This window comes from Mauremys reevesii, linkage group 22 (genome assembly GCF_016161935.1).
Source record: "Mauremys reevesii isolate NIE-2019 linkage group 22, ASM1616193v1, whole genome shotgun sequence".
In the NCBI taxonomy this organism is placed as follows: Eukaryota; Metazoa; Chordata; order Testudines; family Geoemydidae; genus Mauremys; species Mauremys reevesii.
Genome location: NC_052644.1, coordinates 296,294 through 308,503, shown reverse-complemented (window position 1 = coordinate 308,503; position 12,210 = coordinate 296,294). Strand labels below are relative to the sequence as shown.

Here is a 12,210-nt window from a genome sequence, read left to right as displayed (position 1 = left end):
CTCCATTAGAAACTGAGCACATGAGCAAAGACCCACCTGCCAAGCACCCGAGAAAGGGAATTCTCAATACCAGCTCGGAGCATTAGCACATCCCATCTAATGACCTACCTCCACCCATGACCATCTATGATGCTTCAGATGAAACAAAAACAGACAAAAAAATCAAAGGGGGAAAAATTCCCTTCCTGACCCTTTCAGGTGACAGCTGAAGCATGAGATTTTTAGGAACATAAGATATGAACAGGAAGGGACTCCCCAGCACTGCTGAGTCTAGTCCCCCACCACCACAGACAACTGTCATATAATCCCACTCATAAATGTATCAGACTCTGTCTTAAGTTTGGGAGGTGGTTCAGCACCTCACTTCTCAGATGGTTAAAAAAGTTTTTAATTTCCAGCCTGAATTTATTCATGGCCAGTTTATCCCAATTTGCTCTTGTGGCAACATTTTAATTTAGGTCAAATGGCTCTTCACCCTCCCTTATGTTTATTCCCTTGTGTATTTATAGAGAGCAGTCATATCCCCCTCAGCATTTATTTTGCTAGGGTAAACAAGCCAAACTTTTTGATCAATAATATCCCATTTGGTACCATATCAAATGCTTTTCTGAAGTCCAAATATATTAAATCTATTGCATTTCACTTATCTAAAAAAATCAGTTATGGGGTTAGTCAGGCATAATCTGCCTTTGGTAAATCCATGTTGCATTACATCTCCTTTTCCATTTACCTCCATAAATTGAATTATTCTTTCCTTCAGAATTTGTTTTAAATGTTTGCATACTACTGAGGTCCAGCTAACGTCTATAATTTCATAATCAATTTTTCCCCCTCACTTAAACATAACGATTCTTCAGTCATACGGTATTACTCCCAAATTTAAATCCTTGCTACCGGATTAGCAATCTCATGTGCCAGTTCTTGCAGTATTCTGGGATGGAATTATCCAGTCCCCCCAGTTTGAGCACATTAAGCTCTTTAAATTTTGCTTCCATCTTGGATGTAGTAGCTTCCATTTCTGTACACACATTTCCATCAGTCTTCACACCCATGTGCTATATCATCCTTATTGAAAACTGAGGTAAAATATTCATTTAGTTTTTGGGCCATACCTAGGTTATCTGTAATCTCTACCCCATCCTCATTGCGTAGCAGCCCTTCATCTTCTAGTCATTTTATTTATATAATTCTAATTATATAATAAAACCTTATTTTAATTTCCTTTGCAGAGCCTAATACAGCTGTGATTTGCAGGGGCAGAGTGTGTGTGAGAGGCTGACAAATAATACTTGGCATTTATACAGTGCTTTACATCTTCAAAGCACTTCACACAAACACTTAATAATTTTTCTTCACAGCCTTCCTGTTAGGAGAGGTATCCACGTATTGCTGTCCCCATTTAATGGTTGGGGAACTGAGATGTTGTGGCTTGCCCCTGGCCACAGTGTGAGTCAGTGGATTAGAATTCATCAGTGCCTGACTTAATTCCATGCATGCTGCATTGGTCCATGGTGGTCCTCTTGACACTGATTGTAGAGTTTTGTTTAATAACCATGTTGGCTACTTTATGAAAATGACCCATGTTATAAAAATACAATTATAACCAATTGTTCAAATGCATCTATTTTAAATTCTCAGCAATCTGTCTCTAATTTGGTATATGCTATTACTATGGATGTGCATGAATCAGAATAGCCTGACCTAGCTGCTGTTCAGTGAATGTAAGTGAATAGCCATAACATATGCTGAGATGTCTGGGCAGCTGTGAAAGTGTTCTTTTCAGACAGACAAGAACTTTGTCACTGGGCAAATAAAGATGTTTTACCTCTGCAAGTTGATTAATAATCCTTGTAAAACCTTATTAAAGACCTTCTACTCCAATTCCTTTGCGCTAGATGTATTTACCATTTTCTCATTATAGTTAATATAAAAAAGGAAAGAGCAAACTCACACTAGTCTACTGAATAAAATACAGCAGCACCCTGATGTGCTCACATCTGTGTAAAGTGCAGATAGGCTCACATAATGCTGTTCAAGTGTACTGGAAATATAACGAGCCTATACCAGATGTAATTAAAACAGCATCTAATTCATAAGATGAGCATCTAATTCTTCTCTCTTCATAGGGGATTGTTTTAGCATTCCAGTGCCTTCATTATACAAGCAATAAAATGTAAGCAGATTTTTTTTTAAAAAGAACATGAGAATGGCCATAATGACTCAGACCAAGGGTCCATCCGGCCCAGCATCCTGTCTGCCATCAGTGGCCAATGCTAGGTGCCTCAGGGGGAATGAATCCAACAGGCAACGATCAAGTGATCTCTCTCCTGCCATCTTTCTCCACCCTCTGACAGCTCAACAGTAAGATTGTTCTTTATAGTACAGTAACATCCAAAATGTACTTGGGTGTTCTACAGACAGAGATACAGTCCCTGTTCCAAAGAGCTTACAATTGAAAAGGGAAATGCAAAACTACAGATGCATTATGGAGGAAAAGGGATGTCTAAACTCTCCTTCCCTACATGTCGTCATGCTTGTCTCTTCATCTGCAGTTTTCCAGTGATGGTAATCACTACAGCTAGCAACAAGTACTTTTCACATAATGGTTGTTTGATTTCTGAACTCCTGACAGTCAGCCTCCATTTCCTATTCTATTCTTACACCAACACACAGCTCTGTTAATGGATCATCATCCTAATGTGCACTCTGAGCTTCGCTTTAGCAGAGAAACCTTTTTTTACAAGTGGTACAGTGCCACTGATGTGCACACACAGGTTCTAGGTAAGGAGTGCTCATTTCATTTTCACCTCTGATCCAAGATTGGATTTTGACTCAAATCTCCAGAGGTGACAGGGAGAGCATGCTAATCCATGGCACCTCAGAGATGTCCTGCTCCCATCTTCTGTCCTTTCTGGGCTCTGTCTGCATTCACTAAGATACTTACACACATGCCTAATTAATACCTGGGTAGTTCTATTAACTTCAGTGGAAATACTGACTGCTTAAAATTAGGCACAAGTTTAAATACCTGATATCACTGGGGTGTCTTGTTTATTTGTGACAGACCTGTGACTGAGTTTCTATGGCCTGTATTATGCTGCTTGTGTACGGTGCCTTGAATAGATAAAAATGGACCCACATCCCCAGAATGATAGTTTACTAGAAGGAAGTGTCTGCTTTATTAGTGTTGCCCTATTGCAAAGTATTTATCAAGCACATAATCTCTCTCCAGTTTAAAAAACCCACACAAACATGTTTGGACAATTCTGGGATTATCAAATTCTACATAACTTGATTTTTGAGAATGGAAACAGGTGCAGTGCAATGAAAATAAACATATGAAGAGCCGCATTCTGTTCTTGTACTTGGTACAGCAATAGGGTGTTTGGTAATCTGTTGAATGTGATTCTGTCTGAGAAATCACACAGAAGAAACTTGGGCTTCATTTTCAAGGTGGCCCAGGTGAGAAATTAACCCATTTTATCTCAGTAAGGAACAGGAGCATCTTAAACACCATTCCAGGTTGCCACCAACAGTCAAAGGATGAAATTTGCCCCTCTACAGAGGGAGACCAAAGAGTCTTAAGGCCTTCTTAAAAGAGATTTAGATTGCATAATAGACCTTGTGCAGCTCCTCTACACTTAAAGTATGCAGAAGAAGATCCTGCTAGCTCTCTGTCAGGTCTGTTACGACTGGACTCATTTGCTGGTCCTAAATATTTAAGGATTTAAGCATTTGCTGTTTGTGTCCTTTTAAAGATACCTGAAATAATAAAGGTAACCACTACAAACCTCAGACCATCAGTAAGAGCACGTACCGTGTGTTGTCAGGGAACAGGTGGAGGAGCCAGGAATCCTCCTAGCATGGAGTAGAAGGCAGTCAACACACAATCAACCTATGGAACTCATTGCCAGGGGATGATGTGAAGGTATAAGTATAACTGGTTTCAAAAAAGAATTAGGTGGAAGATAGGTTTGTGACAGATTGGACCCCCCCCCCCCTTCTGGGATGCCACCTGATGTACTGGGATTTCACTGAGCCTGCCAGCTCCACTAGCCTGGGCTCCCTCTCCCTGTTTTGCTGAATTAGGCTCTCTGGCTTCTGACAGAGCACACACAGGTAGGGACGCACCGGCTGTAGAACCAGAGAGCTGTTAGCAGACTCTGTGCATGAGAAGACTCAGCTAGGAAATCGCCCAGCACTCAAGTGCAGCTACCCTCTGGAAAGTACACCTAAAACAACAAAACACATACTAAGCTAAAGATCTTAAAAGGGCTGGTTTCAATAAATAATTTCTCACTCTAAATGTTGTTTTAGGCAAGTTGCAGAGTTTCTGTAGCTTAGAGTTCCAGGTATTTCTCCTTACAGACTAGAGTCTTGTCTTAGTCTGGACTCAGCCCTTGTCTTTCCCTCAGATCAGTTCCTTTGTCTCTTCAGGTACTTTCAGCAGTCTTTCTTCTTGGGCAGGACGGCAACGGAGAAGAGTCCATAAACCCTGACTGCTACAACCTAGGATGGTTAACAAGGAATGGATCACTCTATAGTAATTAGGATCCTGTCACTAGCCACTGTTGGATAGGACAGGATACTGGCATAAATGGACCATTGGTCTGCCCCAGCATGGCTGTTTTTATTGGAACAATATTTTGAAGCCTTTTTACAGTGAGTTGAAAGCTCTTCTGTTTCCAGCAGAACACATTTTATTCCCTTGCTATGCAAAAAGGTTTCTCTAAGGTAAGGTAGACTATAATAATCAGATTCCTTAAGCACCTGAGTACTAATAGACTTAAAGACATCTGTCCAATTTATTTAGATACAATTTTTGCAGGACTGATCTAAAAGATTTTACCTTCCATGCTGCAAAAAAGAATTCTGGTCACAAATTCCCAACAAATAAACCTGCAGGCTGCAACATAATGAAATCGTACAAATTTTAATACTATCTATAACTTTTCCCCAGAATCTCGCTGCCCCACATAGATACAAAGAAGAAAAAGGATCTCTTACCTTTTCATCTTGCAGACATCTCAGGAAATATTATGCAGCACCACTAATTGCTGCAGAGAAGAAGAAAAAATTGCCCTAAATGTATTCCAGCTTTGTTCCAGAGTAATATCTTAACCCATATACATCTGCCACAAGACTTTGACCTTGACATTTGAGAATTTTCACTTTGAAACTAGAACACAAAGTCAGCTTCTTACTGATCAAGGTGTTGGCAGTGAATTAATTTTAAATAAATGTTTTTGCAGAGCTTTGAGCAGATAAAGTGTGAGATTCACCCTTGAGCTGACGTTCTGCATAGGGATGAATTTCACCAACTGTTTAATATCATTACTCCATGCAGCCATTGTGAGCCAGCAGTTGCTTTGGCTACTGTTAACTTCAAAGGGTATGTCTTCATTGCAAACAAAGGGTGTGTTCTGGAGTGAGGTTAGCTAATTTGAGTTAAAATAGAAGTGAAGAGATGCAAGTTTGCTTTTAACGTGAACTGCTAACCCAAGTTTAAAAAAAAAAAAAAAACCATTTGCCATGTCTTCACTGATATTTTAACTTGAGTTAAGAAAACACCTTTTGTTGGTAGTTACATGTTCTGTGTGTATCACTATAGGAGTTGAAAATATACATAATAGGCCAAATTAGGGTCTTATGTAACACTAGTGACTTAAATTAAATTTTAACAGGAATAATGTGGCCCAGAGCGCAAAGAACAAGCAAGTCTTATTCCTGCACCCTGAAGTAGAAGAGGGAAAGATCAATAGATTAATATAGCAGCATTGTAGGAGTACTGCAGTAGAAATGCAGCAGCACTTGAGACTTTTCCACATTATTTCCTTGCTAGAGTGTGACAGTCTTTGATTTCTGACTTATTTAAATAATTGTGTTACTTATAGAGCAGATGTAGAAGCAAAACACTGATAATGTTCTGCAGTCCCTTGCATGGATCTGTTTGTTTCCTCCCTCCACTGCCCTTTTTTAGCCATTAGAGAGCCTCTGATAAAAAGACACTCTAGAAGGGCAAAGGAGTATTTTTGTAAATTTAAGAGGGCATTGTAGCAGGAAGAATCTCTTTGCACTATGTAATTTTTCCATGACATAATCCCACTATTAACTTCAGATTTGGGATTTTTTTGCTCCAACTCTCATGGCCTCATTTATTACCAGAAACATTTAGCTTTCCTTACCGTCAGTTGAAGAGGTTTTTTGGTGTTTATCCTCTCAGTAGGGTTAGGGATTCTGGTTTGGGCATCTATAGAACTAGAGATATTTTGTGAATCTTTACCCAGAAACTGCAGCAAAACTTATTTTTTCGTCACACCAGCTGTCAAACTTTGAGCTCACAGAATCTCAGCCAGAACATTACTGTAATTTCCTGTAAGAGTGAATTAATTACATGTGTCTCATACATACATCAGCTTTTGCAGTGACTCTGTGCTCTCATGTTAGTGTTTTTTAGGGAAAAGGAATCTCACCATTCTTGCAATAAGGTAATTTATTATCCATCTCAGCCACAAGATACACTCCATTCAGCATCTATGTAGGAGAACCTTATAGTGTGCACTGATCTGAGGTTTGTAATTAGTTGTTCATTTTGAACACTTCCAACTTTTCCTTACAGAGGCAGAATGGAATTTATTCAGTGTATCATTTGACAGAAAAACACATTTTCTTAACATGACAAAAGCCCACTTTTTTTTTTCTTCATTCTGTTTCCGCCACAGTTTTACTTCCACTGCCAGTCAGCCAGCCATGGTAAGGACCAAACCACATACCGTAAAGCATCATTCTATTCCTGGGTAACAGACAGTCTCAACTCTTGGTAGTGGAACATGGGCTCTTTCAGCATTTTAACTCGATAGCTACTAAACATTTGGGTCACTGCATTTCAGCTGCAGCAGGGTTAAGCGTTAAGTGCTGCAGAAAATAGATTTTTGTACTTAACTTTTCTTTTCACTCCTGTACACTCAGCCCTGGGGAGGAAGGAAGATCATTCAGTATGTCAATATCAATTTGAAGGGTTTCTCCATTTAAGAATTATTCAAAATATTGTAGTAGTAAGTTGGACGATAGGTCATTAAGGTGGCAACATTATTTGGCAGTCAAAACAAAGGAGGATGGTAAGGAACTGTGGAAGGATTTATAGCAAAATTAAATCCAAAAGTATTTGAAATAAGACAATGGGAACAGAAAAATGGGTTTGATTCTACTCCTCTGAGAGTGTAGTCTAAGTAAAGAGTGCAAGTTCCATTCCCACAAACTCTGTTGTAAGAAAGGAAGCTAGAAATAGCTTCTATCCCATAGAGAGAAGATAAGGGCTAGTCTACACTGGCAGTGCTTTAACGCGGCTTGTGTAGTCACGGCAGAGCGCTGAGAGAGAGAGAGCTCTCTCCCAGTGCTCTAAAAAACCCACCTCCACGAGGGTCGTAGCTACTAGGGTTTTTTCACACCTGTCATAAACAGTTAAGGGTTAAAGTCTCTTTTACCTGTAAAGGGTTAACAAGCTCAGTAACCTGATGAACACCTGACCAGAGGACCAATCAAGGGACAAGATAATTTCAAATCTCTGTGGAGGGAAGTCTTTGTCTGTGTTCTTTGTTTTGAGTCGTTCTCTCTTGGATTTAAGGGAGGCCAGACATATTCTTCAAGTTCTCCAAAGTTTCCTGAAGTATTTTCTTCTATTCAGTATAGTGAGTATTAGGCAAATTAGTCTTATAATTTAATTTCTGCATTTGCAATTGTGTGTTTGCTGGAGAAATAGCTTTATTTCTGTTGCTATTACTTTGATTATTCTGAGGAGGAGGGAGGGGAAGTCTCTCCAGTTTTTATAAGTTAGACCCTGTAAATTTTTCCATCCTGGTATTACAGAGATAATGTACTTTCTTTTAATAAAATCTTTTCTTTTTAGAACTTGATTGATTTCTTCCCTTGTTTGGATTTTCAGGGGAAGGGGAGGGGGAAAAGTGAATCCCTCTTTGTTTATTTCAAGGAATTTGAATCCAGGTATCTCTCCTAAGGACTTGGAGAGGGGAGGGGGGAATGGATTATTTCCATTTGTGTTAAGATTCAAGGAGCTTGGATCTGTGTTCCCAGGGAAGGTTTGGGAGGAATGGAAAGTGTACCAAAACACTATATTTTTGGTTGGTGGCAGGTTTACCAGATCTAAACTAGAATTTTAGTTTAGAGGAGTCCATGCAGGTCCCCATCTTGTGAACGCTAAAGTTCAAAGTGGGGAATAAACCTATGACAACACCCCTGAGCATGAAAGCACTGCCAATTGCCAGTGTAGACAAGCCCTAATATAAAGATCATGGCTGTTTTGAAATACCAGTGGCTTTTTAAAAAAAAAAAAAAGAGCGCCCCCCCCCCCCCAAGTCATCCTTGTGGCACCTTAGACTAACAAATTTATTTGGGCATAAGTTTTTGGGCTAGAACCCACTTCATCAGATGTGGGAAGTAAAAGATATAGGAACAGGTATAAATACATGAAAGGAAGCTTTACCAACTGTTAGGTCAGTCTAATGAGATAAAACAATTAAGAGCAGGATACCAAGGGAGGAAAAATAACTTTTGAAGTCGTAAGAGAGTGGCCCATTACAGACAGTTGGCAAGATGTGAGTAACAGTAAGGAGAAATTAGTATTGGGGAAATTAAGTTTAGGTTTTGTAAGGACCTAACCACTCCCACTCTTTATTCAAGCCTAACCTGATGCCATTATGTGCTAGCAATGCCCCTTTGCCATGTACATTGGCCAAACCGGACAGTCTGTACACAAAATAAATGGATACAAATCTAACATCAGGAATAACATTCAAAAACCAGTAGGAGAACACTTCAATCTCTCTGGTCACTCAACAGACCTAAAAGTGGCAATTCTTCAACAAAAAAACCTTCAAAAACAGACTCCAACTTGAAGCTGCAGTACTGGAATTAATTTGCAAACTAGATACCATCAGATTAGGCCTGATTTCCCCAATTGTTTTAACTTGTTAGACTGACCTAACACTTGGTAAAGCAACCCCCATCCTTTCATGTATTTATACCTGCTCCTGTATCTTTTACTTCATACATCTGATGAAGTGGGTTCTAGCCCACGAAAGCTTATGCCCAGATAAATTTGTTAGTCTCTAAGGTGCCACAAGGACTCTTCGTTTTTTTGTTTGCTGATACAGACTAACATGGCTACCACTGAAACCAAAGGCGGTTGTTTCACTTTAAAGATCAGTGATCTAATTATATACTATGTGTGTCTGTCAGTTGTAATTTTGAATGCCCATAATGTTACACCCCCAGCTCAGGTCTATGGTGGAAACACTGGACCTGATTCTCCTCTCATCAGTTTTATGCAGCTGTAACTCCATTTTTGTCAGTTGAGCTAGTTATTTCTAATTTACACTGGTGTAAGAGAGGAGAATGAGACCCAATGAATCAGTCTCAAATACAGATTTGTAGTGTCACTGTGAAAGAGCCAATGGTATATCAAGAAAGGTTACTTTTCTTTTGGTAGTTCCTCAGGTCGTTGCTATAATTAATGATTATTCAGTAGCAGCTCCTAGGAATAGATTTTGCTGTTCATGTTATTTATTATTCAATATATAGTACCATAACTTTGCAGGGCTCTTTACAGCCCTATGAGAGCACAACCAATGCAAGACAAACAGAATGAAGATTACAGGTGGGAGGGGCCAGCAAAGGGAGGGATGAATGTTTTTAACCCCCATTATCTTTACTACTTTTATCTCTATTACAAATGGATCTTACAAGCTCTAATGTCTTTTGAGCTGAGAATGAAGTGGGACAAGATGACAGGAGCAGATAGTACAGGATTGGAGGGCAGCAGTAGAAAGCCAGGTGCAACTAGTGAGTTTTGAAGAAGCATTTGAAGGCGGGATTTTGTCTAGCTATGAGTTTTTAGGGTAGGTCTGCACTGCCAACAAATAAAATAAAGACGTGCTCCTGCTGTGGGGCTAAAATTAGCAGGTTTGTGCTCAGGCTCTGAAACCTGGAGAGGGGGTTGGTCTTGGAACCTGGGTGGTAACATTTACTCTGCTGTTTTTAACCCTGTAGCATGAGCCCCACAAGCCTGAGTCTGTAGGCCAGCAGAGAGACTCACTGTCACAGGGTTGGTTTGTGGTGGTGGTTTTTTTGCAGTGTAGATGTGCCCATAGAGAGTAGGACGACACCCCAAGTTGTCCCACCAGCGTGCACAGAGGGTGAAATTTGGCCCAGTCAGAGGAATTAGCACAGGGTCTGGGCACCACTTACATCCCATTTACCAATAGAGACTTAAAGTGAGACTCACTTGTTATCTTGATCTTGTGCTAGCTCCTCTGCCAGGGTTAGAATTTATCCAGAAGCAGGTGATGGGTTCCCCCCCCTCCAGAAAAAGCCATTGGGGTTTAATTTGTAACAGTCACCGAGGGCTCCACTAGTCAGGGATTAAAAGCATTTTCTTGAGGCTGGCCTGGTGGGTTCCCCCCCCCCCCCTTTTTCTTCCTTGTTTGTTGGTTTTAAAACAAACTAAGCAGGTTAGAAAGTGCTGCACACCACACATCTTCGGTATGTTTAATGAGCTGGCTCTCATCAAACCAGGATGCTTAGGTGGTTTATCCTGGGCTCTGGGGGCCTGAAATTACTGAATGAACATGACTTTTGAACTGCAGCTTTTTTTGGCAATTAACAGAAGGTGTTAGCAAATGGAATCTAGGTGGGACTCAGTAGCATACCTGTAAACCATTGCAATGCTGGAGCAAGGTGACAGAGCTGATTAACACATTGGCCTCGCTGCTATGAAGGCACAGATTTAAGTCTCATGAAGTGATAAATTACATGTTGTGGAATTTGCTTAGGGGTTTTTTGTTGGTAGGTTTTTTCTTTTCCTTTTTTGTAGAGAGACAGTAATTTGAAGGGCAAGGGGTAAATTATCCAACTACAGTTTCTAGGGGATTTGTCATCATTAAAGCACTATGGTTCAGTACAGCTGGTGATCTTTGGTCTGCACTGCACCAAGAATCTTTAGTATTGGCAGGTATTAAAGCACATGGGCAAGAAGTGTTTGTAAAGTGCCTGTCTGAAGCATCTGGCATTTTAGTGAGTTAATGAATTAAACTTTTGGCCATCAGTGTGAGAGGGGTCAGTATTGTGCCCAATTTTCAGATGGTGAAATTCAGAGGGGCGTGAAATGACTTGCTCAGAGTCATATTCAAGGTCTGCAGCAGAGCCAGGAACACAACCCAGATGTCCTCAATCCCAATCCAGCACTTCAACCATAAAAATAGCCTTCCTCATGAATTCCTTCTTATCCTGTGTCTTGTGATTAAGAACGTATTGGCTCTTAAACAGAAAGTGGAAATTTAAATTGTTACATTTTAACTCCATTGTATTATTGCACTAATTCCAAATAGATAGGAAAGAGGTTTAGCATTGGCACAAGGTGAAGTCTAGGGCATAGACACCATGTAACAATGGAAAATAGACTGACACAACTATTGCTGCAAGTCTACAGAAATCATTATGCTGTGACTTTAAATTCCATGGAAACTGTAGGCTAGGACAGAAGGGGAGGGGGGCAGTCAGTAGTAGTGGAGATTGAACACCAAGAATTTCAAGGATCTAATTGATTGTTTAGAAATTAGGAAGAGATGTGTGTCACATGCAGAATTTTGGGTATGTGACCTTTTCCTTTGAAAACCCAAAGTCCTTGTGGCTGGTTGGATCTTTAGTGATACTCTGGAATCTGTACTTTAAAAAAAAACAAAACAACAACTTTCCCATGTGTTGTATCTTTTGCTGTTTACATAACTACCATCACATGAAGGAACCATGCCAGCTCACTAGGGTCCAAATAACTGTTTACTGAATACACATAATGTGTGTAACCCTTTTGCCAGTCAGAGTTGGCAGCAACAAGGGCTGCATTCAGTATCTAGGTGTTTCTTTTAAAAACTAGAACACAAAATCTGTCTCAAGCCCCTACCCAGTGACATGGGATAATTACACACCACCCCCTGGGTGCCTCTAAGAGGCAATACTTCCCCTCTTGCTAGCACAGACTCTGAATATAGCAAAAAAATAAAAGGAGGCATTAATTTGGGGGAACACTGCAAACAGGGTTTATAAGCATAAACCATGAGCAAAAGACCCACCCCCAAGTAAGTTGGGCAGTGTTCTTTATGCCTCTGATTCCAGCAACCCAAAAGTCCCTTCAATGTG

General features: G+C 40.1%; 1 protein-coding gene across 12 annotated transcripts in view; it reads left to right on the top strand.

The window, feature by feature from the left end:
• The window catches only part of LOC120388892 (leucine-rich repeat and fibronectin type III domain-containing protein 1-like protein), a 218,216-nt gene that overhangs the window by 67,997 nt on the left and 138,009 nt on the right, over positions 1 to 12,210 (top strand). For 9 of the 12 annotated variants that reach the window (XR_005590664.1, XM_039511007.1, XM_039511002.1 and 6 more), the window contains 2 exons: positions 3,759 to 3,928; positions 4,438 to 4,734. The exons of 2 other annotated variants lie outside the window; for them this stretch is intronic. The gene's annotated coding sequence lies outside the window, so the exon portion shown is untranslated. The remainder of the gene's footprint in view (positions 1 to 3,758; positions 3,929 to 4,437; positions 4,735 to 12,210) is intronic. One more of the 12 variants, XM_039511003.1, reaches the window with a different exon arrangement.